Raw genomic sequence first — 24,218 nt, forward strand, 5'->3', positions numbered from 1 at the left:
TCCAGAGTAGAAGATGTTCAGTGCAGGGCAGTGTGACATAGTAGGTAAACGTCTGAGCTTTGACATCAGACTGCCCTAGGCTGGATCGTTGACGTCAGTATGACCTTGACATTCCCCTTATCCCGTAAAAGGAAAAGAGCAAAAGAATACTAGAATTTTAAATAAAATAATACATGTAAGATATACTCATCACCTAGCACATAGTGGTCAAGTAATATTCTTAATATTTTTATTGATAATATTTTTAGTTAAAGGGTATTAATATATAGGGGTAATAACTTGAATAATTTCCATTTGGGGATGAACTGACAGCTTAGAACCTTTAGTTTTATAAGTATGATGACATGTTTTTCTCTAAAAGCGTTACTTTACTTTCTTTCATTCAAACTTCATCTGCCCCATTTCTGTCCAGTCACATCGAATACTGAAGTCTTTCCATGGTTTAGCTGTAATGGTTTGGCAGTTCAGTACTTAGGCATCACTTAATATCTTCTGGAAACTTGAAAATTTGAGAGTGCAATTCTGCTTCAAGATTATTTTTGAAAGTGCCACATCCCTGGATGTAGCCTTGGAGAACTCGACAGCTTAAATATTAATGTGAAGAAGTTCCCGTTCATCACTATGCTTGGTTTACTATCTTTTAAAAGCATGTCAGTATGAAGCAATGCACACACGTTTAGATTGCCAATAGACCAGATTAAAGATCAACATCAAAGTTGGATTAGAAATTTTGTGATGTAAATATTAAAACATCTATTGTTTCTGACAAAGAGATGATCTGATTAACCCGCAGATAAAAAGGACTAGAAGAGAGTTGAAAAATGTGTTCCAAGATTCTGTATTTGGAGCAATTTACAGATGTGCATGTACTAGGAAATAAAAGAATATTTGCGTCTTAACCAGATGATAGGCTTGAAATTTGCCATCACAACAGATATTTATAGAAATGTAACTTCTAACATCCTCCATAATTAAACTCAGTCTGCTAATGAGCTACTCATATCAGCTAATGTTTGGACGTCAGAGAAACACAATATCTTCTGGGTTTACAACTTAGTCTTCTTTATGTAATTACCCAGTTTTTCTGGGTTACTCTCACACAGTCTTCTCCTTGTCCTCTCCCCTTGTCCTGACAATGAGGAAGGATGTCCTTTTTTGTCCAATATTTCTGGCCTCCACTTGATCTGTGAGTGTCTGCCACTTACCCTGCTATACCCACAGCTCACATCTTTGCCCACTGGCTTTGAGTAAAAAGGACTTAGCTCCCTCCTCTTCCAAACATCAGGCTTTTCCCAGCTCTCCAGCCATGGAAGCATTTCCCATTCTCCTCTGAGGCCATCAAGAAATTCTGGAACTCTTGCATATCACCCACATTGGGAAACCAAATGGCTCCACTTTTCATTCTCTGTACCTGGATATACCATGTTGACATTTCTACTCCTTTGTATATTTTCTAATTTATACTCTGTGAGGCATTTTCATCAGAGTTAAGGCAAGATTTGCAAAAAGACTTTCTATACCACAGAATGTTTAAAGTGTAAGGAACATGCATATACCTATCTTCCAACTTGGCTGTCTCTTTTGTCTCTCTTTCTCTCTCTCTCTCTGTTCCTCCACTGTCCCCCAAGCCTCCCACCAGGGCAGTTTTTACCTTCCTTGTATAGGGAAAAATGGACCTCATTTCAACCTTGCATTCTCCCTACTCTCTGGTTTACAAAAGACTGCCATGGTCTGAATCCTCTGAGCTAGAATTTAATAATTTAAAGCTTAAGTCTGGGAGTTCCCCTAAAAAACCTTTTTCTCTCAAATATCTGCTCTGACACATTTTTTTCTTCCCTTGGCTTTTGCCCTTTCCCTGAAGGGATGCTCGACTTCAATAAATGTGAAACCATAGAGCAGCAGGAATTACAGGGAATCAGAAATAAATTGAATATAAGATATTTTCAATTTATGGCTGCATTGCCCAACCCTCTATAAATAAGTTAGTAAGGTGGTAGGACCAGGACCTGTCTATTTGGGGTGGCCTAGGAAGGCAAAACCTCTTTTTGTAAGGTCAGGGGGAGATCCACAGGAATGCAGGGCTGGAGTAGGAGGATTTCAGAGGAATCAATGAAAAGAAGTACCTTGAAGAAGGGGGAAAAGAACCTGTAGCAAGGAAATTGATTATTAGGAGTTTGGAGAGGCCGGTATCCCAGTGTATCTCATCAAACTGGAAGAGTAAAGAAAATAAGACCAGCCAAATAAACCTATGCAGCTGAGTCACCTGATGTAGGCCAACAAGCAAGAACATGACAAGATAGATACGGAAAGAAGAAATGTGGCAAAGGGAGCTGTACTAGAGGGTGTAGTTTCCCCCCAAAATTCACAGCCTTCTCAGAATCTCAGAATGTGAGCTGATTTGGAAAATGGTCGCAACAGATGAAATTAGTTAAGATGAGGTCATATTGGAGTAGCATGGGCCCTTAATCCGATAGGACTGATGTCTTTTTTAATTTTCATTTTCAAGTTTTATTGCTTAGCAGAGCAAGGAAACAGATGGGGATCAACATGCTCTAGTAAGGCACAGCAAAAGACACACACACAGGGGAGGACATCATGTGACAATGGAGTCAGAGATTAGAGTGATGTATTGACAAGTTCAGGAATGTCAAGGCTTGCCAGCAACACCAGAGGCTAAGAGAAAGGCATAGAACACAGTCTCCCAGATCCTCCAGAGACAGCATGGTCCTGCTGTGTATCCTGACTGCATACTTCTGGCCTCCAGAACTGTGAGATAAAAAAAAAATTCTGTTATAAGCCACCCAGTTTGAGGTGCTTGTTATAGCATTCCTAGGAAATGAATACAAGAGCTCATTTTGTACCTTAAGTGAGAGTCTACACAGAAGTTATTTGGCTAAGACCAAATAACTAGGGTCTTTATCCCAGTTCCTTGTCTTTAGGAAATTTTCTTTTAAATCATTATGGAATCACACTTGCCTAGCTTAGACAAATCGATAGCACTTGAGTTTCTGCATCTGTAAAACGTACTTCAGAAAAATATCTTGAGAGCTCAGTGGAATAACGCTTTTTAAAACATAGATGACATATTATTCCCTCTATCAGGGAACCAGAAAGAACCAGGAAAACTAGACTTGAAGGACTCCTATGCCCAAGTTAACTTCAATGAGGCTGCTCTCCAGATAGGGGTGTAGTACCCCGAGATGTCCTAGAGAAGAATCAAGGCAGCAGTGCCCCTGTCCTCAGCATTCCCCTGCATCTATCTGATGAAGACCACTTTACTTAGAAAAGGTCTGAGGAAATCTCACAAGCCCTCTCCTCTTTTTTCTTACTTTCCTTTGACCAGAAGAGGGGAATTTCCCTCTTCTTCCTGTCTCCTTTAAATAAAATTTATGTAGAGTAGAAGCTTTCAAACTGTCTTTTCTTGCCATTTTTTTTAACCTCAACCCCAAATAATATTGTGAACCAGTACACACACACACACAGGCACACACAATCCAGAACATATTTTTTCCCTCACAAAGCAATTACCCTTACCACGTGTAAAGTATTTTGATATGTTTCTTTCTATTCATTCCATTTGATTCTGCATTATCTTTAAAAAGTGTGGTTGGAACATATTAAAAATGTTCTATAACTATTTAGTATGTCATAGATTATGCTAAGTGAAAATCCTGGTTTGGGGCCTGGCACGATGGCTCACGTTTATAATCCCATCACTTTGGGAGGCCGAGGCAGGCAGATCGCCTGTGGTCAGGAGTTCAAGATCAGCCTGGTCAGCATGGTGAAACCCCATCTCTATTAAAAATAAAATAATTAGCAGGTGTGGTGGCCGGTGCCTGTAATCCCAGCTACTCAGGAGGCTGAGGCAGGAGAATTGCTTGAACCCAGGAGGTGAAGGTTGAAGTGAGCTGTGATTGCACCACAGCACTCCAGCCCGGGTGCCAGGGCAAGATTCCGTCTCAAAAAAAAAAAAAAAAAAAAATCCTGGTTTTGGGCATGCTGAGGTGCACATCCAAAAAAACAAAAATAAATTTAAAAAAAGCAACTCCTCTATCTAAAAAGCCTGAAGAGAACATTTAACATTTATCCTCACTCTGCCCTGAGGTAATAAATCTTTTAGGCCTTAGAGGAGGGATACTTATATATCTGTGTATGTGTGTGTGTATGCCTACATGTATAGACATATATATATATATGTAATATAGATCTAGATCTATAAAGGTATATATCTATATGTATATATATCTGTATATCTCTCTATATAGAGATATATGTATATATGTATATACATATGTATCTATATCTATATATATCAATATATATAAAGACATATAGAGAGATATTAACATATATGTATATATATTTCTCTATATATCTATAGATCTATATATAGAGAGATATATATAGAAAGAGATATATAAACATATGCATATCTCTAATATATATGTATATATCAGAGACAAAGTCTCACTATGTTCCCAGGCTGGCCTCAAACTCCTGGATTTAAGTGATCCGCCACCTCAGCCTCCCTAGTAGCAGGGACTATAGGCATGCAACACCACACCCAGCTTTAAAGATATATGTTGAATGACATTCTTTTTTTCTTACATATTTTATATTCATTTTTTCATTTAATACAGAATGACATCTTTCCATTGCAATAAGTGATCATTTCCAGCAACATTTTTAATGACTGAATAGCGTTCCAATGTGTAAACGCAATGTAATCATTTAACTAACCTCCCTTGTTAGCATTTGGTTTGTTTCAAAAGATTACATTCTAATGAGAGGAAACAAATAATAAAAAAGCAGACAAGAAATAAAGATTATTTTATTGATACATAATATTTGTACATGTTTATGGGATACATACATACATAGGATGTGCAATTATCGAGTCAGGATATTTAGGAATACATCACCTCATGAATTTATCATTTCTATGTGTCGGGGACATTTGAAGCCCTCTTTTCTAGCTATTTTGAAATACAGAATACATTGTTGTTAACTGTAGTCACTCTACTCTGCTATTGTACAATAGATGCTATTCTTTTTATCTAACAGTATGTTGTATGCATTAATCAACCTCTCCCGTCCCGCCCCCTACCTGCTGCTGACACATATCTTTCTCCACCTCTGGTAACTATTATTCTACTCTCTACCTCCATGAAATCAATTCTTTTAATTTCTGTATATTAATAAGAACATTTAATGTCTGTCTTTCTGTGCCTGGTTTATTTCACTTAATATATTGTCCTCCAGTTTCATCCATGCTGTTGTACATGACAGGATTTCAATCTTTTTTACTGCTGAATAGTATTCTATTGTGTAAATATGCCAGTTTTTAAAATCCATTCATACACTGATGAACACTTAGGTTGATTCCATATCTTTGCTATTGTGAATAGTATTGCATTAAAAATAGGAATTAAGTTATTCCCTTGATATACTGATTTCCTTAATCAGTAGTATTGATTGGATAAATACCCAATAGTATTTGGATAAATACCTGGTAGTAGGATTGTAAGAATATATGGTAGTACTATTTTTAGATTTTTTGAGAAATCTCCACATCATTTTCCATAATGGCTTTACTAATTTACATTCCCACGAACAGTGCATAAGAGTTCTCTTTTCTCTGCATCCTCACCAGTATCTGTTATTTTTAGTCTTTTTGTTAATAGTCATTCTAATTGGGACAAGATGATATTTAATTGTTTTGAATTGCAGTTTCCTAATGATTAGTGATATTGAGCATTTGATGACGTACCTGTTGGCTATTAGAATGTCTTCTTTTGAGAAATGTCTGTTCAGATCTTTTACCTACTTTTTAACGAAATTATTTGGGTTTATTTTGCTGTTGAGTTGTTTGAGTTCTTTGTATATTTTGGATATTAGTGCCTTGTTGGATGAATAGTTTGTGAATATTTTTCCCACTCATCAGGTTGTCTCTTCACTGTATTGTTTTCTTTGTTGTGCAGAAGCTTTTTAGATTAATATAATCCCATTTCTCTATTTTTGTTTTTGTCACCTGTGCTTTTGATGTCATAACCATAAAATCTTTGCCTTCATCGATATCCTGGAGTATTTCCTCTATGTTTTTTGCTAGTAGTTTTGTAGTTTTATAAATTTACACTTAAGTAAATTTCCAACTTATGTTCAAGTCTTTTATCTATTTTGAGTTAATTTCTGTATATGGTAAGAGATAGGGATCTAGTTTCATTCTCCTGCATATGGATATCTAATTTTCCCAGCAACATTTATTTAAGAGGTTATCCTTTCCCTGATGTATATTCTTCGCACCTTTGTCAAAAATCAGTTGGCTGTAAATACATGGATGTATTTTTGAGTTATCTGTTTCATTGCTGTTTCATTGGTCTGTGTGTCTGTTTTTATTCTAATACAGTGCTACTTTGGTTACTACAGCCTTGTAATATATTTCAAAGTAATGTGTTGCCTCTAGCTTTGATCTTTGTGCTCAGGATTGCTTTGGCTATTCTGAGTCTTTTGTGGTTCTACATGAATTTCAGAATTTTTGTCTATTTCTTTGAAAAATAGCATTGGTATTTTGATAGGAATTGTATTGAATCTGTAGATTGCTCTTGGTAGTATGGTCATTTAAACAATATTAATTCTTCTTATCCATTAGCCTGAGATGTTTTGCTGTTCTTGCACTCTTCAATTTCTTTTATCAGTGTTTTATAGTTTTCTTTGTAGATGTCTTTAGCCTCCTTGGTTAAATTTATTCTGAGTATTTTATTTTATCGTAGCTATTGTAAACAGAATTGCCTTCTTGAGTTCCTTTTCAGTTAGTTCATTATTAGTGTATAGAAAGACCACTGATTTTTGCATACTGATTTTGTATCCTCTAACTTTCCTGAATATGTTTATCTATTCTAAGAGATTTTTGGTGGAGTCTAGGCTTTTCTAACTATAACATCATGTTTTCTGCAAAAAGGGACAATTTGACTTCCTGTAACTTAGAGTTCTTTTATTTTTCTCTTGTCTGATTGCTCTGACTGAGACTTCTAAAACTATGTTGAATAGGAGTGGTGAAAGTAGGCATTTTTGTCTTGTTCTAGTTCTTAAAAAAAATGGCTTTCAGCTTTTCCCCATTCAGTATGATGTGAACTCTGGGTTTATCATATAAGGCCTTTATGATATTGAGGGATGTTCTTTCTATGCCTAGTTTATTGAGGGTTTTTATTATAAAGCAATGTTGAATTTTATCAAATGATTTTTCTCTGTCTACTGAGATGATCATATGGTTTTTATCCTTGATTCTCTTGATGTGATGTATCATGTTTATTGATTTGCATATGTTGAGCCACCTTTGCATTCTTGTGATAAATCTCACTCGAACATGGAGTATTATCTTTTCGATGTACTGTGGATTCATTTTGCCAGTATTCTGTTGAGGATATTTGTATTTATATTCATCAGGGATATTGATCAATACTTTTCTTAGTTTGTTGTATCCTTATCTGGCTTTGTTAGCAGGGTAATGCTGGCCTCCTAGAATGAGTTAAAGAGAATTTCCTCCTCTTTAATTTTTTGGAATACTTTGAGGACAGTTCGAGTTAGTTCATCTTTTTAAGTTTGGTAGTATTTGTTGGTGAAGGCTTTGGGTCCTGGGCTTTTCTTTGCTGAGAAAGTTCTTAATACTGATTCAGTCTCTTTACTCATTATGGGTCCATTCAGATTTTCTATTTCTTTCTGATTCAATCTTGTAGGTTATATTCATACAGGAATTTGCTTATTTCCTCTAGGTTTTCAAGAGAGAGTCTTGAGTGTATAGTTGTTCATAATAATCTCTGATGATCTTTCACATATCTGTAGTATCAATTGTAATGTCTAAGTTTTTGTTTTTGATTTTATTTACTTGAGTTTCTCTTTTTTCCCTTGGTTAGTATAGCTAGTGGTTTATTTTAATTATCTTTTCAAAAAACCAACTTTTCATTTATTAATCCTTTGTTGTTATTGGTCTATTTTGTTTAGTTCTGCTCTGATCTTTATTATTTCTTTCCTTCTATTAATTCTGTTTTGTGTTTTTTTCCTTTTCTAGTTTCCTGAGGTGACTTGTTATGTTGTTTCTTTGAAATCTTTCTAATATTTTGATGTAGGTGTTTATTGCTATAAAGTTTTCTCTTATCAATGTTTTTACTGTATCCCATAGGTTTTGGTATATTGTGCTTCCATTTTCATTTTCTTCCAAAATTTTAAAATTTCTTTCTTCACTTCTTCATTGAACCAATGTTTGTTTAGAAGCATGTTGTTTAATTTCCATGTGTTTTTACAGTTTTCAAAGTTCCTCTTGTTATTAATTTCTAGTTTTATTCCTTCATGGTCTGAGAAGATACTTGATATGATTTTGATTTTTAAAAATTTGTTGAGATTTCTTTTGTGGCCTTACATGTAGTAGTATATCCCAGAGAATGTTCTGTGTGCTGATGAGAAGAATGTACGTTCTGCAGCTGTTGGATAAAATGTTTGGTAAATGTCTGTTAGGATTATTTGGTCTAAAGTCCAGTTTAAATCCAGTGTTTCTATGTTGATTTTCTAGACTCCTGAGAGTGTGGTGTCGAAGTCTCCACTATTATTATATTGGAGTCTATCTCAACCTTTATATATAATAACAGTTGCTATATATATCTGGGTGCTCCTGTGTTGGGTGCCTATATGTTTAGAATTGTCATATCTTCTAGATGAATTTCTCTCTTTGTCATAATGTCCTTCTTTATGTCCTTTCACTATTTTTCACTCAAAGTCTTTTATTGGATATAAATATAACTACCTTTGCTTGCTTTGGTTTCCATTTGCATGGAATATCTTTTTTTCATCTCTTTGCTTTTAGACTCTATATGTCTTTGCAAGTGAAATGAGTTTCTGTAGGCAGCAGATAGTTGATTCATTTTTCTTGTTTTGTTGTTTATTCAACCAATCTATGTATCTTAAGTGGAAAATTTAATCTGTTAACCTTCAAGGTTATTATTGATATGTGAGGAGTTATCCCTGTCAATTTTTAGCACCATTGTTGGTGGGTCAAGGTGGGTCTATTCTTTGGCCTCTAGATGGTTTGTTCAAGGGCCAGCAGTGGCAGCAGTGGGTAACAGCGAGATGGGGCACACCTGTCATCAGGTCCCACAGTGATGCAGAGGGGCAGAGACCATGATGGGTAGAGCAGTGCAACCTATAGTGGTGGGTGGAGAGAGCATGGACTCAGGTCACATGCAAGTGTACAATGGCCCTGCTGCTGGTGGGGGTTGGAGGAATTCTACCAATGGGAGAATTCCCAGGTAGTTGGGAGGCTTTCAGTCTCTGGGGAGAGTGTGTTTGGGCCACTTGTAACAGCTGCAGCAGTGTACCAGGAGCCTATTCGCAGAGTGCATGTTTGTGCACAGCAGCCGTACTGCTTGGTGGTGGGGGAGGTTGCTGTTAGTGGGAGCGACTCCAGGCATACATGTGTGTGGCTTTCAGGCACTGGTGAGAACACACTTTGGCCCCGGTGGCAGCAGTGGCAGTGGTGGTAGAAGAAAGAACCTGTCCTAAGGGTGTGTGATAGTGCTCTGTGGCCCTGCTAGCAAGACTAATAAAGAAGAAAAGAGAGAATAATCAAATAGAAATTATACTTTCATTTATAATTTTATAATTAAATAATCAAAAAATCAAACAACCCCATCAAAAACTGGGCAAATGATATGAACAGACACTTGTCAAAAGAAGACATTTATGCAGCCAAAAGACACATGAAAAAATGCTCATCATCACTGGCCATCAGAGAAATGCAAATCAAAACCACAATGAGATACCATCTCACACCAGTTAGAATGGCAATCATTAAAAAGTCAGGAAACAACAGGTGCTGGAGAGGATGTAGAGAAATAGGAACATTTTTACACTGTTGGTGGGACTGTAAACTAGTTCAACCATTGTGGAAGTCAGTGTGGTGATTCTTCAGGGATCTAGAACTGGCAATACCATTTGACCCAGCCATCCCATTACTGGGTATATATCCAAAGGACTATAAATCATGCTGCTATAAAGACACATGCACATGTATGTTTACTGCAGCACTATTCACAATAGCAAAGACTTGGAACCAACCCAAATGTCCATCAATGATAGACTGGATTAAGAAAATGTGGCACATATACACCATGGAATAATATGCAGCCATAAAAAATGATGAGTTCATGTCCTTTGTAGGGACATGGATGAAATTGGAAATCATCATTCTCAGTAAACTATCGCAAGGACAAAAAACCGAACACCACATGTTCTCACTCATAGGTGGGAATTGAACAATGAGAACACATGGACACAGGAAGGGGAACATCACACACTGGGGTGTTGTGGGGTGGGGGAAGAGGGGAGGGATAGCATTAGGAGATATACCTAACGTTAAATGATGAGTTAATGGGTGCAGCGCACCAACATGGCACATGTATACATATGTAACAAACCTGCACATTGTGCACATGTACCCTAAAACTTAAAGTATAATAAAAAAAGAAGCTTACCTCAAAAAAATAAAATAAAATAAAGAGGCCTGCTAAGTATCAAGAAAAATAGAAAATGGAGATATATAAAGATATAAAGAGTAGAGACAGAAGAGAAACCATCCCAGAAGAGGAGAGACAAAAACTATCTTCAGGAGAGGAGACAGCCTATAATCGGTGGGTATATTGGATATGGATATGAATGAATTGATTTGGGAAATCAGCATATGATACAGTCAATTTCAGGGTTTAGAAAACAATTTACACACACCTGGTAATGTGGATTATTTTCAAATTCACTTAGGTTTTATAAGTTTTTAAATATTATTTTATACTTTTAATTGTATATGCTTTGTACATTTTTATAAAATTATACCTTAGTTCTAGGAATACTAAACTTCTAAATTACGTTTTTGAATTGATTATAGTTGGTATATAGGTGTATTAGTTAGGTCGGGTTGCCATAACCAAATACCATAGACTGGGTGGCTTAAAAAATAGAAATTTACTTTCTTACTGTTATGAGGCTAGAGGTCCAAGACCTAGGTGACAGTACGATCAATTTCTGGTGAGGGCTTTCTTCCTTGCTTGTGGACAGCCATCTTCTTACTAAGTCCTCACATGACAGAGAAACAGAGACAGAGAGAAAGAGAGAGCAAGACAGAGAGAGAGAGAGCTGAGGGCAAGGAGGGAGAGGGAGAGAAAGACAACCTCCTCTCTGGATTCTCTTCTTATAAATAGACACTAATGCCATCATGAGGTCCAAATCCCCATAATCTCAACTAAACCTTATTATATACCAAAGGCCCCATCTCCAAATACCGCCATATTGGAGGTTAGGGCTTTAATGTATAAATTTTAAGGGGACACAGCTCAGTCCATAGTAGTAGCAAAGTTATCTGATTTTTGTATAATCATTTGTTAATTAGATGAATTTTTTTGTTAAGTCTTTCATTTTCATTGATTATCTTGAGTTTATAAGTTAGGGAGGCAATCATATAATCTGCTGATAATGACAATTGTGTTTGCTTCTTTCCAGTAGTAATGAGTCTCCACCCTTCTGTTTTTGCAAAATTTTATTGTTAGAAATTTCTGTTATATAGTAGAAAAATGGTATTGATAACATGTTTCAGATTATCATTGGACTGCTTCTAATGTTTCACAGATCAGAACAACACTGACTGTTAGTTTCAAATGGATGTACAATTCCTGGTTTAATAAAAGATTGGTTTCACTGAGCGTGGTGGCTCATACCTGTAATCCCAGCACTTTGGAAGGGCAAGGCTTGTGAATCTCCTGAGCTCAGTAGTTCAAGACCAGCCTGGGCAACATGGCGAAACCTGCTCTCTACCAAAAATACAAAAAATTAGCCAGTCATTATGTTGCATTCCTGAGGTCCCAGGTAGTTGGGAGGCTGAGGTGGGAGGATTGCTTGAGCCTAGGAGGCAGAGATTGCAGTGAGCCCTCCAAACTAGGTGACAGAGTGAGATGTCACCAAAAAAAAAAAAAAAAGGTTTCTTTGTGTTGTTTTTCGTTGCAGTCATTTTTCCTATTCTCCCACCTAGCTCACCCAATCTGCATGGCTAATTAATTTAATCAATGCCATTTTGGTATGAATTATAATCATTTCACAATGATTTTAAACATAGGTTCATTGTAGTGAAAATTATGATGAAAACATAATGTATTAATCACAATAAATCTAGAAGAAAAACATAATTGTATATTTGCATCTATAAAAAGCTGACATTTAAAGAGGTTAAATTCATTGTTAGATAGAATTCTAAATACAAATCCGTCTGATCCAAAACCACTTTGATGAATGTTAATGTAATTAATCAATGTTCATTGCTATTATATTAGTATGGATAGACACTATTACTTAAGATGTTATGTAACAAAATTTCTAGGGCATTTAAACTTAATACATTCAATTTTCCTAATCACCATATGAGGTAGAGTTTATCATTATTCACTTTGTAAATGAGGAAACTGAGGCAGAAAACACTTATCATGTTGAAAAATCTTTACATTTCTGAAAAAAAATCCCACACATAATAATACATTAGGCCTTGGTAAAGTGCTGAATTTACTAGTAATTTTATTTATAATTTTCTTGTGTTTATATTTCTATTTGAAATATATGACACAAATTTTTTGTGCCATATTTATTAGGTTAATTAGAAAGCTTATAATTTTTATGAGTTCCAGAATATTATAGAAATAGTTACATAATTTCAAAAAGCTTACCTGTTCAAAAAGGTTCAAAAGAGCTTACGTGTTAGTTATCTGGATTTGAATGTTTTTGAAGGGCATTCTCTATTAGTCTACTCAATTTATATTATCATAGCCATGTATTTCTTTACATTTATTAAATCAAGTTTTATAAGTAATATAGTTTTAAATTTTAATAAACATCTCTAAATATGTTGGTATCACTTTTCTTATTTTCAAAATTTAGTACTTTTATTTTCTTTGTGTATATGTATATTAATATACATATTTTGTGAGTTAACAAGTTTGATGTATTTTTTGGCCTATACAATCAACTAGTTTTCAAATTTATTTGTTGATTATACTGTTTCTTGTTCTGTTTTTTGTTTTTGTTTTTGTTTTTGAGAGGGAGTTTCGCTCTTGTTGCCCAGGCTGGTGTGCAGTGTCACAATCTCAGCTCACCACAACCTCCACCTCCCGGGTTCAAGCGATTCTCCTGCCTCAGCCTCCTGAGTAGCTGGGATTACAGGCATGTGCCACCACGCTGGCTAATTTTGTATTTTTGTATTTTTTATTTATTTATTTTTACTTATTTATTTATTTTATTTTTATTTTTAATTTTTTAATTATTATTATACTTTAAGTTCTAGGGTATGTGTGCACAACGTGCAGGTTCGTTACATATGTATACATGTGCCATGTTGGTGTGCTGCACCTGCTAACTCATCATTTCCATTAGGTATATCTTCTAATGCTATCCCTCCCGCTTTCCCCCACCCCACAACAGGCCCTGGTGTGTAATGTTCCCCTTCCTGTGTCCAAGTGTTCTCATTGTTCAGTTCCCACCTATGAGTGAGAATATGCGCTGTTTGGTTTTCTGTCCTTGTGATAGTTTGCTGAGAATGATGGTTTCTGGCTTCATCCATGTCCCTACAAAGGACATGAACTCATCCTTTTTTCTGGCTGCATAGTATTCCATGGTGTATATGTGCCACATTTTCTTAATCCAGTCTATCATTGATGGACATTTGGGTTGGTTCCAAGTCTTTGCTATTGTGAATAGTGCTGCAGTAAACATACATGTGCATGTGTCTTTATAGCAGCATGATTTATAATCCTTTGGGTATATACCCAGTAATGGGATGGCTGGGTCAAATAGTATTTCTAGTTCTAGATCCTTGAGGAATTGCCACACTGTCTTCCACAATGGTTGAACTAGTTTACACTCCCACCATCAGTGTAAAAGCATTCCTATTTCTCCACATCCTTTCCAGCACCTGTTGTTTCCTAACTTTTTAATGATTGCCATTCTAACTGGTGTGAGATGGTATCTCATTGTGATTTTGATTTGCATTTCTCTGTTGGCCAGTGATGATGAGCATTTTTTCATGTGTCTTTTGGCTGCATAAATGTCTTCTTTTGACAAGTGTCTGTTCATATCATTTGCCCAGTTTTGTTTGATTTTTTCTTGTAAATTTGTTTCAGTTCTTTGTAGACTCTGGATATTAGCCCTTTGTCAGATGAGTAGATTGTAAAAATTTTCTCCCATTCTGTAGGTTGCCTGTTCACTCTGATGGTAGTTTCTTTTGCTGTGCAGAAGCTCATTAGTTTAATTAGATCCAATTTGCCAATTTTGGCTTTTGTTGCCCTTGCTTTTGGTGTTTTAGTAATGAAGTCCTTGCCCATGCCTGTGTCCTGAATGGTATTGCTTAGGTTTTCTTCTAGGGTTTTTATGGTTTTAGGTCTAACATTTAAGTGTTTCATCCATCTTGAATTAATTTTTGTATAAGGTGTAAGGAAGGGATCCAGTTTCAGCTTTCTACATATGGCTAGCCAGTTTTCCCAGCACCATTTATTTTTTAGTAGAGACGGGGTTTCTCCATGTTGGTCAGCCTGGTCTCTGACTCCCGACCTCAGGTGATCTGCCCGCCTGGGCCTCCCAAATTGCTGGAATTACAGGTGTGAGCCACCGCGCCAGGCCCTGTTTCTTTTTTTCTAATTAATTAAGTCTTTCTTTTGTTTTTATCCCTAATTACTGCTATCTCTTCGTTTCCTTAAGTTTGGCATTCCCATTATAGTTTCTTAAATTGAGGAGTTAGTTTATTATTTGTATCCTTATGTGTTTACTTATGAAATGTTTAGATTTATACCTCTGATTTTGAGTGTAGAATTTGCTGTTTCATTCTATTTTGCACAGATTCTGTTATCTTTTTTTAGTTCCCACGTAGACTGTACAGTTTTTGCTTTGAATTCTGGGTTACCTAGGGGTGCCAGGAAGAATTTTTAAAAATTACCTTTTGATTAGATAACTGCCCCGTTAAATATAGCATACTGACAAAAATGAAGACTATATTACTTCTGCTTTTTTAAGTTCATTGAAATTTGTATTGTGGCCTTTTAGGGTTCTTCTAGGTAAATATTTTCTATACTCTAAAAATAGTGAGTAATCTGAAGTGTAAGATTAAAAATTTTATTTGTAAATATAAATATAAAAAACCCTAATTAGATTATTTATGTGCATTGTATCTTGATGTAATTTGATGCCTTCTGCACCAATTTATTTTGTCATTCATTATTGTAGAGAAGAGATCTGAGGCCAGGTCGATTTTTCATCCACTATAGGTATCTGCTTTTTCTCCCCAGATTCTTTCAGTGTTTTTATTTTGTGTTTGTGATTCACATATTTCATCAGGATATATATATATATATATACTTTCTAAGAAATTATACTTTAAATATAATAAGCCCTTTGTCATCTCTGAAATGTTGTCTCTTAATTATGTCTTCCTTGTTTATTCTAGTCATACACTTTTGGGAGCATCTACTATTTGCTTTATGCTAAAGCCTCTTTCATATATATACGTGTGTGCATGTGCATGTGTATGTATATTATATATACAAATGAGCACATACATATATATATCGCCTCATATATATGAAGACATATATTATACATTATATATAATATATCTTCATGTATTATATATACATATATTCCCCATATATTATATGTATATATATCACACATGTATATTATATATACATATTATATATTATATACACAAATGAATACACACAGAGGCACACACATATATATATGAAAGAGGCTTTAGTATAAAGCAAATACTTAAAAAAAAATCTTCTAATGATTCTGGTCTATATACCGCTGTGATTTTCCACAACAGTGAATAACCGCTCAAGAGTCAAATGGAGATTTTATCACTGATTTATAATTTTCCTTGAAGGTTTTTGATAACTTACTTACTGCTTTCTTTTCTTCATCCTGTTTTTGTCTCATATCCTCCCCTGACACTCAGGAGCTCCTAAGCCTTGTTAAATAAGTAACTATAATTTTCTTCTAGATCCTGAAGTAAATTATTGTCAGAGATGCGCTCTGTTCAGTGTCACTCCCTTACTCTTTTGCTGCAGAATTTTGTATTAGCCTGATGCTAATTACTTTTCTTTTAAAAGAGAGTTTAGATCTATGAGGATTTAATTTTTGTTAGCAGAACAAATGAATTGTCTTAGGTCCTGTTTTCTTATTATTTTTGCAATGGTAAAATTCCCTTCTGAGAGTGATCGCTGAGGGTAAGTTGCTTTAGCCTTAGCAAGGAGCAAGCCACGCAATTCTCTATTATTTTCAGGCTTTTTTTCTACTACATGCAGAATCTGATTTTCTGGTTCTAAACCAATATAGTAGATAAATTCCATAATTTCCAGCATGCTGCAACAGGGTTTTTAAAATGTCTGTCACCTCTTCAGTGCTCACTTTGTAGTTAACTATACTTTCCAGAAAGTGTGCATGGTGTGACTTCCTTTGCAAACTGCACCTGAAAGGTAGAGGCATGCTTGCCTAATATTTAGTTAGTACAGCTTCTGAATTAGGGCATGCAAAAAAACATCTTTCATGTGTTTTTTTGCAGTCAATCTCTTGACTTTAGTGGAGGCTATTGCCAGAATTAGATAGGTTCTTTCCTCCTATCTCCCTTTCTCTTTCTTTCTTTCTTTTTTCTTTCTTTCTTCCTCTCCCTCTTTCTTTCCTTCCTTCCTTCCCTCCTTCCTTTCTTTCCTCCTTCCCTCCCTCCCTCCCTCTCTTCTTTCTTTTTTCTTCCTTTCTCCTTCCTTCTTCCCTCCCTCGCTGCATGCCTCTCTCCCTCCCTCCCTCCTTCCCTCCTTTCTTTCTTTCTTTCTTTCTCTTTCTTCCTTCCTTCCTTCCTTCTTTCTCTCTTTCATTTTCTTTGCCTTTTTTCTCCACCTTTCCCTTCTTCCTTCCCTCCCTTCCTCCCTTTCTTCCCTCTTTCTTGTGTTCTCCCTCCAACTACTTCTGTGTATTTTAAGTATGTCAATTGTGCCCCAGTTATAGCCTAAGGCTAAGGTTCTCTTTTCCTTATTAGTTTTTGTCTTTTTCTGTGCTTTCTTTTTTTTTCCTGTCTGGAGAAGGCTGCATTAGGGGTCTCATAGCCACATATCATTAAAATGGGAGTTATTACATTAAATTTTCTAAACTTTTAGTTTAAGTCATCATCTTTACTTTCATTTTTGTAAACAATCCAGCCATTCTGCATATTGTTACCTGGTAGCCTTCATAAATTTTGCCTTGCTTGTATTCTTCAGGTTATTTTGAATTTTGTTAAATTTCCCTTATTGCTTACAAAATACCGATGAAAAGAATGATAGAATCACAAAGTATAATTATAAGATTGTATTATAAATAAATCTCATTCTACAGCAACAGAAATTAAACTGAAATGGATTTAGCACAGGTCACCTGTTTTGAAAGTGGAAGAACTCTTGCTTCAGAATCTCAGAGAAAATTCTTAGAACCCTGAACCCATACAAAACATCTGAACCAAATACATTGTGCATCTTACTATTATTTTTATTATCAACTTTATATGAAATAAAAGGAAGCAAAACCACAAAGTATGAATTAAAAGTTATTAGATGAGTAGTAATATTAATACATTTGAAACATTGGTTAAATACATTCAGGAATGTGTAGCATTTTTATAATGCCCTGACCTTACTCTTTTGGTCCACCCTGGAGGTCACCTGCAGTTTCAGTAAAGAATGTCATACAAGCCAATGGTTTCCTACCTCAGACACCTCAACCTGAGGGCTTTCTGTAGTTGTAGAAGCACATGAAGTCTGCTTAAGGAGCAGGCCAGAGGTGTTGGAAAATTAATGCCCATAGGAGCAACTATAACGAATATTGATTGTTAGATAAAACCTCAGCTCTGTCACTCATTGGTGAGAAATTCTCTCAGTATGAAATCAGCAAATCTGAGTCTCCAGTTGCTCACAGCAATGCCCATTTATTAGCACACGGTTTATTGACTTTACCCCCTTTTTTATCTCATTTCCCTAACCGTGCTTTCTGGGATCAGGCACTACTTGTGGAGAAACATCACCTAAGAAGTGCCCTTCTTTCTTAGAGAGCATTTCCCTTTCTTAGATGTGATTCTTAGACTCAGATTCACCTCCAAGCTTTGTATATATGATACCAAATCATTACTGGAGGTGTCAATCAATGCATATATGTCCAAGAGGTAATTTCTTAGAAATTTATTCTATTCAATTAAACATCACCACAATGTTTGTTCCAAGCCATTGTTTTACATAAATATAATAGTGCTAGTTTCTCATGTAAAAGCTTCATTCCAGGAAGTCAGTAATTGTTGCCAACCCAGTTATCCATCTTGCATCATCTTACTTTATTTTAAACATCCTTTTATTTTTAAAATCTCAAAATATTTCAAAATTCTAAAAGCAGAGCATAAGACCCCATATATCCTGCCATTCAATTTCAATAAATATTAACATTTGCTATACATTTTAATGTGTCCTATCCCACTTAATTTTTAAAATCTTCATGGAATTGTAATATACACAGAAAAGTGCATATATCATAAGTGCATATATCATTAGTGTACAGTAAAATGAATTTTCTCAAACTGAACACACTGATGTAACCAGCACACAGACAAAACAAACAGAATATTGTCAGCACTTTCAAATTCCTCCCCTATTCACGTTCCTTTCAGTTAACACTCACCACACCAACACAGGAACATATTATATTATTCTATTGTTCAAGAGTCTTTTAAAGCAAATAACACTCATCCTGTCATTTTATTATTAAGTCTAATCTAAAGACAAACCACTCTCTAGTCACACCATGCTTTACCTTCCTAACAAGCATACTATTTTTCCAAAAATTTTGTTGAAAAATGCTTTAATTAGACATGAACAAAACCTGGATTTAGTTAATTGAAGAAAAATATATAATGAGAGAGTAAAATACATGCTTTCACTCTACAGGTTTGGAATTAGGCAGAAAAACAGTGTCCCAGGTTCAAAGATTGTGAAAGGCACACACTGACTTTTGAGACTTGCTATCTCTTCATAGCTTGAATTGGATCACTTTGCTAAGAAACTGCAATTTTATTAATAGTATTCTTAGATTATACCATTACATCCTAACTTTAACCCAAGTTTTCAAGTAATTATTTTATTTGGGGGTAAATCATAATCTATGTTGAAAGTCTTATTTTAGGATGACTAGAGGTGTTTCAGAATAATTTTCTTTTTCTTGGGACATATCTGTTAATTTAAAATCCAGCTTTGAATTTGCAAATGCTTAAAATAATTAATTTTGATGATGACATAATGCAATATATTTTAAAAATATGTTGTCTTTCCCCACAATATAGAGTAATTCCATATTTATTCAAGGCTTCTCTATTTGATAAACAAATGCCCGAAGGATACAATTATTGCTTATCTGACTCGGTGTATTGCCTTTTCTGCTGAAATGTAACCCTTCCTCTTGTTAGCATAGAAATAAAGAACTGGGCCGGGCGCGGTGGCTCACGCCTGTAATCCCAGCACTTTGGGAGGCCGAGGCGGGCGGATCACGAGGTCAGGAGATCGAGACCATCCTGGCTAACACGGTGAAACCCCGTCTCTACTAAAAATACAAAAAATTAGCCGGGCGTGGTAGCCGGCGCCTGTAGTCCCAGCTACTCGGGAGGCTGAGGCAGGAGAATGGCGTGAACCCGGGAGGCGGAGCTTGCAGTGAGCCGAGATCGCGCCACTGCACTCCAGCCTGGGCGACAGAGCGAGACTCCGTCTCAAGAAAAAAAAAAAAAAAAAAAAGAAATAAAGAACTGATAGTGAATTTCAAGTTACTTCTTTACATTTCAAAATAAAGTGAGTCTCATGTTTACTTTCCATATTGAATTAATAATGTTAGAAAGAGTTGTAAACAGGAAATTGTGAAAACATAATTGGGTAATTATCACTTTTGAGAAAGTCTAGGTTTGTAATACAATATATTTGCCTTCTTTCAATGATACGGTGCAAATAAATAGTATCACTATTCAAATAATATTATCACATTTAGTTAATAAAACATTCAAGTAAACACAAAATATTGATTTCTCACACAATGTTGAAAGCTAATAAGTATAAAATAAAATTATGTACAAGAAATCTAAGGTCGTGACAGATTATTTAAAATAATTTATAGTGAATATTACTGTTATTATTATTAATTTTAAAGTCAGCATTTCTTTCTGTTGGCCAGGCTGGAGTGCATGGTGTAATCATAGCTCACCACAGCCTCAAACTCCTGAGCTCATGATATTCTTCCACCTTAACCTCCAGATTATCTAGGACTATAGGGATGCACCATCACTTCTGGCTAAATATATATATATATATATATATATAGTAGAGACTTGCTCTCACTTTGTTTCCCAGACTGGTCTTGAACTCCGGGCCTCAAGCAATTCTCCAACCTCAGCATCCCAAAGTGCTGTGATTACCAGCATGAGCCACTGCATATGGCTTATAATGACCGTTATTTTTAATCTTAATTTTTAAACTACCAGAAGAATTCGCACTCAGAAACAATGACTTCCAGCATGCAGAATTGAAAATTACCTGTCTTCTTTATTTTGCAGATAGTGTATAATTGCCATTTATTTTTCTAATTTAGCAAACATTTAAAATATATGCATTTCTTAAAATTATTTGGCTCGAAGATATTTATTTTGTCTAAATCAATTTTTGAAGAAAATACTTAAAAGCATAAGTTTCCAGGGATGCTTTCAAAAATAAAGAAGGAAGTAATACAGTAAATGTCTCTAACACTAATTGTTTTACCTCTCAAATAATAATTAAAAGCACTTGAAATATGTAATAAAAAAATAAAACTCATTTTTAGTTTGTTCTTTCTCCAGTATCCTTGCTGTCATAGCTAATTTGAGCTCATTAAGAAGTATCAGTGGGGTGGAGCTTTCTTCCTGGTAATGACAGTCTATGTAATTTGGATCAAAATTGCCACTGAAAAATCAGTAATTTGTAACGAGAATTTCTGTATAGCTATATATCGACATCAATCTACGTGTCTGTCTGTCTGTTTATCTAAACAACAGAGAACTAACAAGCCAGTGAGAATTGTGGGGCCAATATTTAAGAGATTAAAAAAACCTAGTATAGTAACCCAAGCATTGAGGTCACTTTCCCTTTTCTCTCAACACAAAGAATGAGCATGTTCCTGAAGATGTGGCCAAGAGGCTGAAAAGCAAAGCAGAATATTTCAACAAATTCAAGGGCCTAGCAGGGTAAAGTTGTGATTTAGGCCACACTAAACAAATAAAGCATGGTAAAATACCAAGTTTAATTTGAAAGCTGAAAGATCTGCAATTTAGGAGTAAAGATGAAACTGAAATAGACTAGCTCTCACTGGGTCTGAATCACAGCTTTAAATCAACTCCAGCACTTATTTGATTAAGGTAATCCAGATAATATCATATTGCCTCAAGTCTCAAATAAGTTCTACAATTTATTTATTTTCCAATTATTTTTAAATTTTTAATATTTTAGAGATGGGATTTTGCTGTGTTACCAAGGCTGAACTTGAACTTCTTGGCTCAAGCCATCATCCCACCTCAGCCTGCAAACTAGCTGGGACTATACGTCCATGCTACTGAGGCTGGAAGTTCTACAATTCATTTTAAAATAAGCAATACTGGTGGCCTAATCAAGTATATCCAAATGTATGAAGAAATAAGGCAAATTGATTGCTATTGTCTGAATTGTGCCACCTCTGCCCCCAAATTCATATGTTGAAGTTTTAACTTCCAGTACCTCAGAAAATGATTCTGTTTGAAGATAGGGCCTGTAAAGTGGTGACTTAGATAAAATTGGGACAATGGAGGAGCTATAATCTAATATTATCTGATGTTGTTATAAAAGGAGGATATTAAAACAAACACAGAGGGAAAATGATGTGAAAACATCAGATGAAGATGGCCGTCTACAAGCCAAAATTGTGAGAAAATATATTTCTGTTATGTTAGCCACCTGACTGGTACTTGCTCATCACAGTACTGTTATACTAATATAGTGATAAAAGCCCAAGGAAACATAAAATAGAAATATCTATGGGGAAGACAGATAGTTGTGGTCTATATATAGGGGAAATAAAGTCTATACCTAAAATATTCCAGGAACTAAAATAAATGATTTACACAGAAATGGAAACTATTATAATAACCTGAGAAACTCTATAACTGGAAAATTGAGAAACTGAAATCAAGAACTCAAAGATGGATTTAATAACAGATTTGATATAGATGAAGAAATACTATTGAACTGGATAATAGATCAGAAGACAATTTCCCAAATATAGCAAAAAAATATAGAGGAATAGAAAATACAGAACAGAGCATATGAGACGAGATTAATAAAAATAGTCTATGTATACATTATTGGATTCCAAAGAGGAAAAAAAGTATTAAAATTTAAAGATATAATAACTGAAAAATTTAAAAACTGATGATAATATAAAGCCTCAGATTAAGAAGCAAATGCATAATGACACCCATAGACTCAAAGTAAAGGGTTGGAGAAAGATCTGTCATACAAAAGGAAAACAAAAACGGGGTCACTACCCCCCAACAAAAAAAAACTGAAAGCCAAAACAATCCTAAGCAAAAGGAATGCAGCTGGAGGCACCACATTACCCAACTTCAAACTGTACTGTAAGGCTACCATAACCAAAGCAACATGGTACTTGTACAAAAAACAGACACATAGACCAGTGGGACAGAATAGAGAACCCAGATGTAAACCTGCACACTTACAGCCATCTGATCTTTGACAAAGTTGATGAAAATAATCAATAGGGAGAGGACTCCCTTTTCAGTAAATGGTGCTGGAATAGCTTGCTAACCATATGCGGAAGAATGCAACTTGACTCCTCCTACCTTTCACCATATCCAAAAATGAACTCAAGATGGATTAAAGATTTAAATGTAAGATTTCAAACTTTAAGAATCCTAGAAGAAAACCTAGGAAACACCATTCTTAACATTGTCTTTGGGAATGAATTTATGACTAAGTCCTCAAAAGCAATTGCAACAAAAACAAACATTGACAAATGGGACCTAACTAAACTAAAGAACTTCTGCACGGTAAAAGAAACTATTAACAGAATAAATGGACAGCCTACATAATGAGAGAGACTATTTACAAGCTGTGCATCTAAAAAATGATTTATAAGGAACTTAAATGATTAAACAAGCAAAAACTAATAACCCCATTAAAAAGTGGGCAAAAGACATGAACAGTCACTTCTCCAAAGAAGACATACAAGCAGTCACAAGTACATGAAAAAATGCTCAACATCAGTAATCATCAGAGATATGCAAATCAAAAACTCAATGAGAATCTCACCACCAGTCAGAATGGCTATCATAAACAACTTGAAAAACAATAGATGCTGGCAAGGCTGTGGAGAAAAAGGAATCCTTATACGCTGTTTGTGACAATATAAATTAGTTCAGTCACTGTGGAAAGTAGTTTTTAGATTTCTCAAAGAATTTTAAACAGAACTCTCATTTGACCCAGCAACCCCATTACTGGGTATATATCCAAAAGTAAATACATCGTTCTACCCAAAAGACACATGCACTTGTATGTTCATTGCAGCACTATTCATAATGGCAAAGACAAGGAATCAACCTAGGTGTGAACCAATGGTGGAAAAAGAAAATGTGGTACATATACACCATGGAATAATACATAGCCATAAAAAAGAATGGAATTATATTCTTTGAGGCAACATGGATGTAGCTGAAAACCATTATCCTAAGCACAGGATGAACACAGAATTAACGCAGGAACAGAAAACCAAATGCTGCATATTCTTACTTATAAGTGAGAACTAAACATCGAGTGTTCATGGATGTAAAGATGGCAACAATAGACATTGGGGACTGCTAGAGAGGGAAGGGAACTTGGGGGCTCTGCATTGAATAACTATTGGGTACTATGGTCACTACCTGGGGACAGAATTATTTGTATCCCACACCTCAGCATCACACAATGTACCCATGTAATAAACTTGCACATGCACCCCCTGAATGTAAAATAAAAAGTTGAAATTATATTTACCCATTATATTTATTAGGAAGAAGTCAAATGAAGAAAGTG

This window comes from Pan troglodytes, chromosome 15, assembly GCF_028858775.2.
Source record: "Pan troglodytes isolate AG18354 chromosome 15, NHGRI_mPanTro3-v2.0_pri, whole genome shotgun sequence".
In the NCBI taxonomy this organism is placed as follows: domain Eukaryota; kingdom Metazoa; phylum Chordata; class Mammalia; order Primates; family Hominidae; genus Pan; species Pan troglodytes.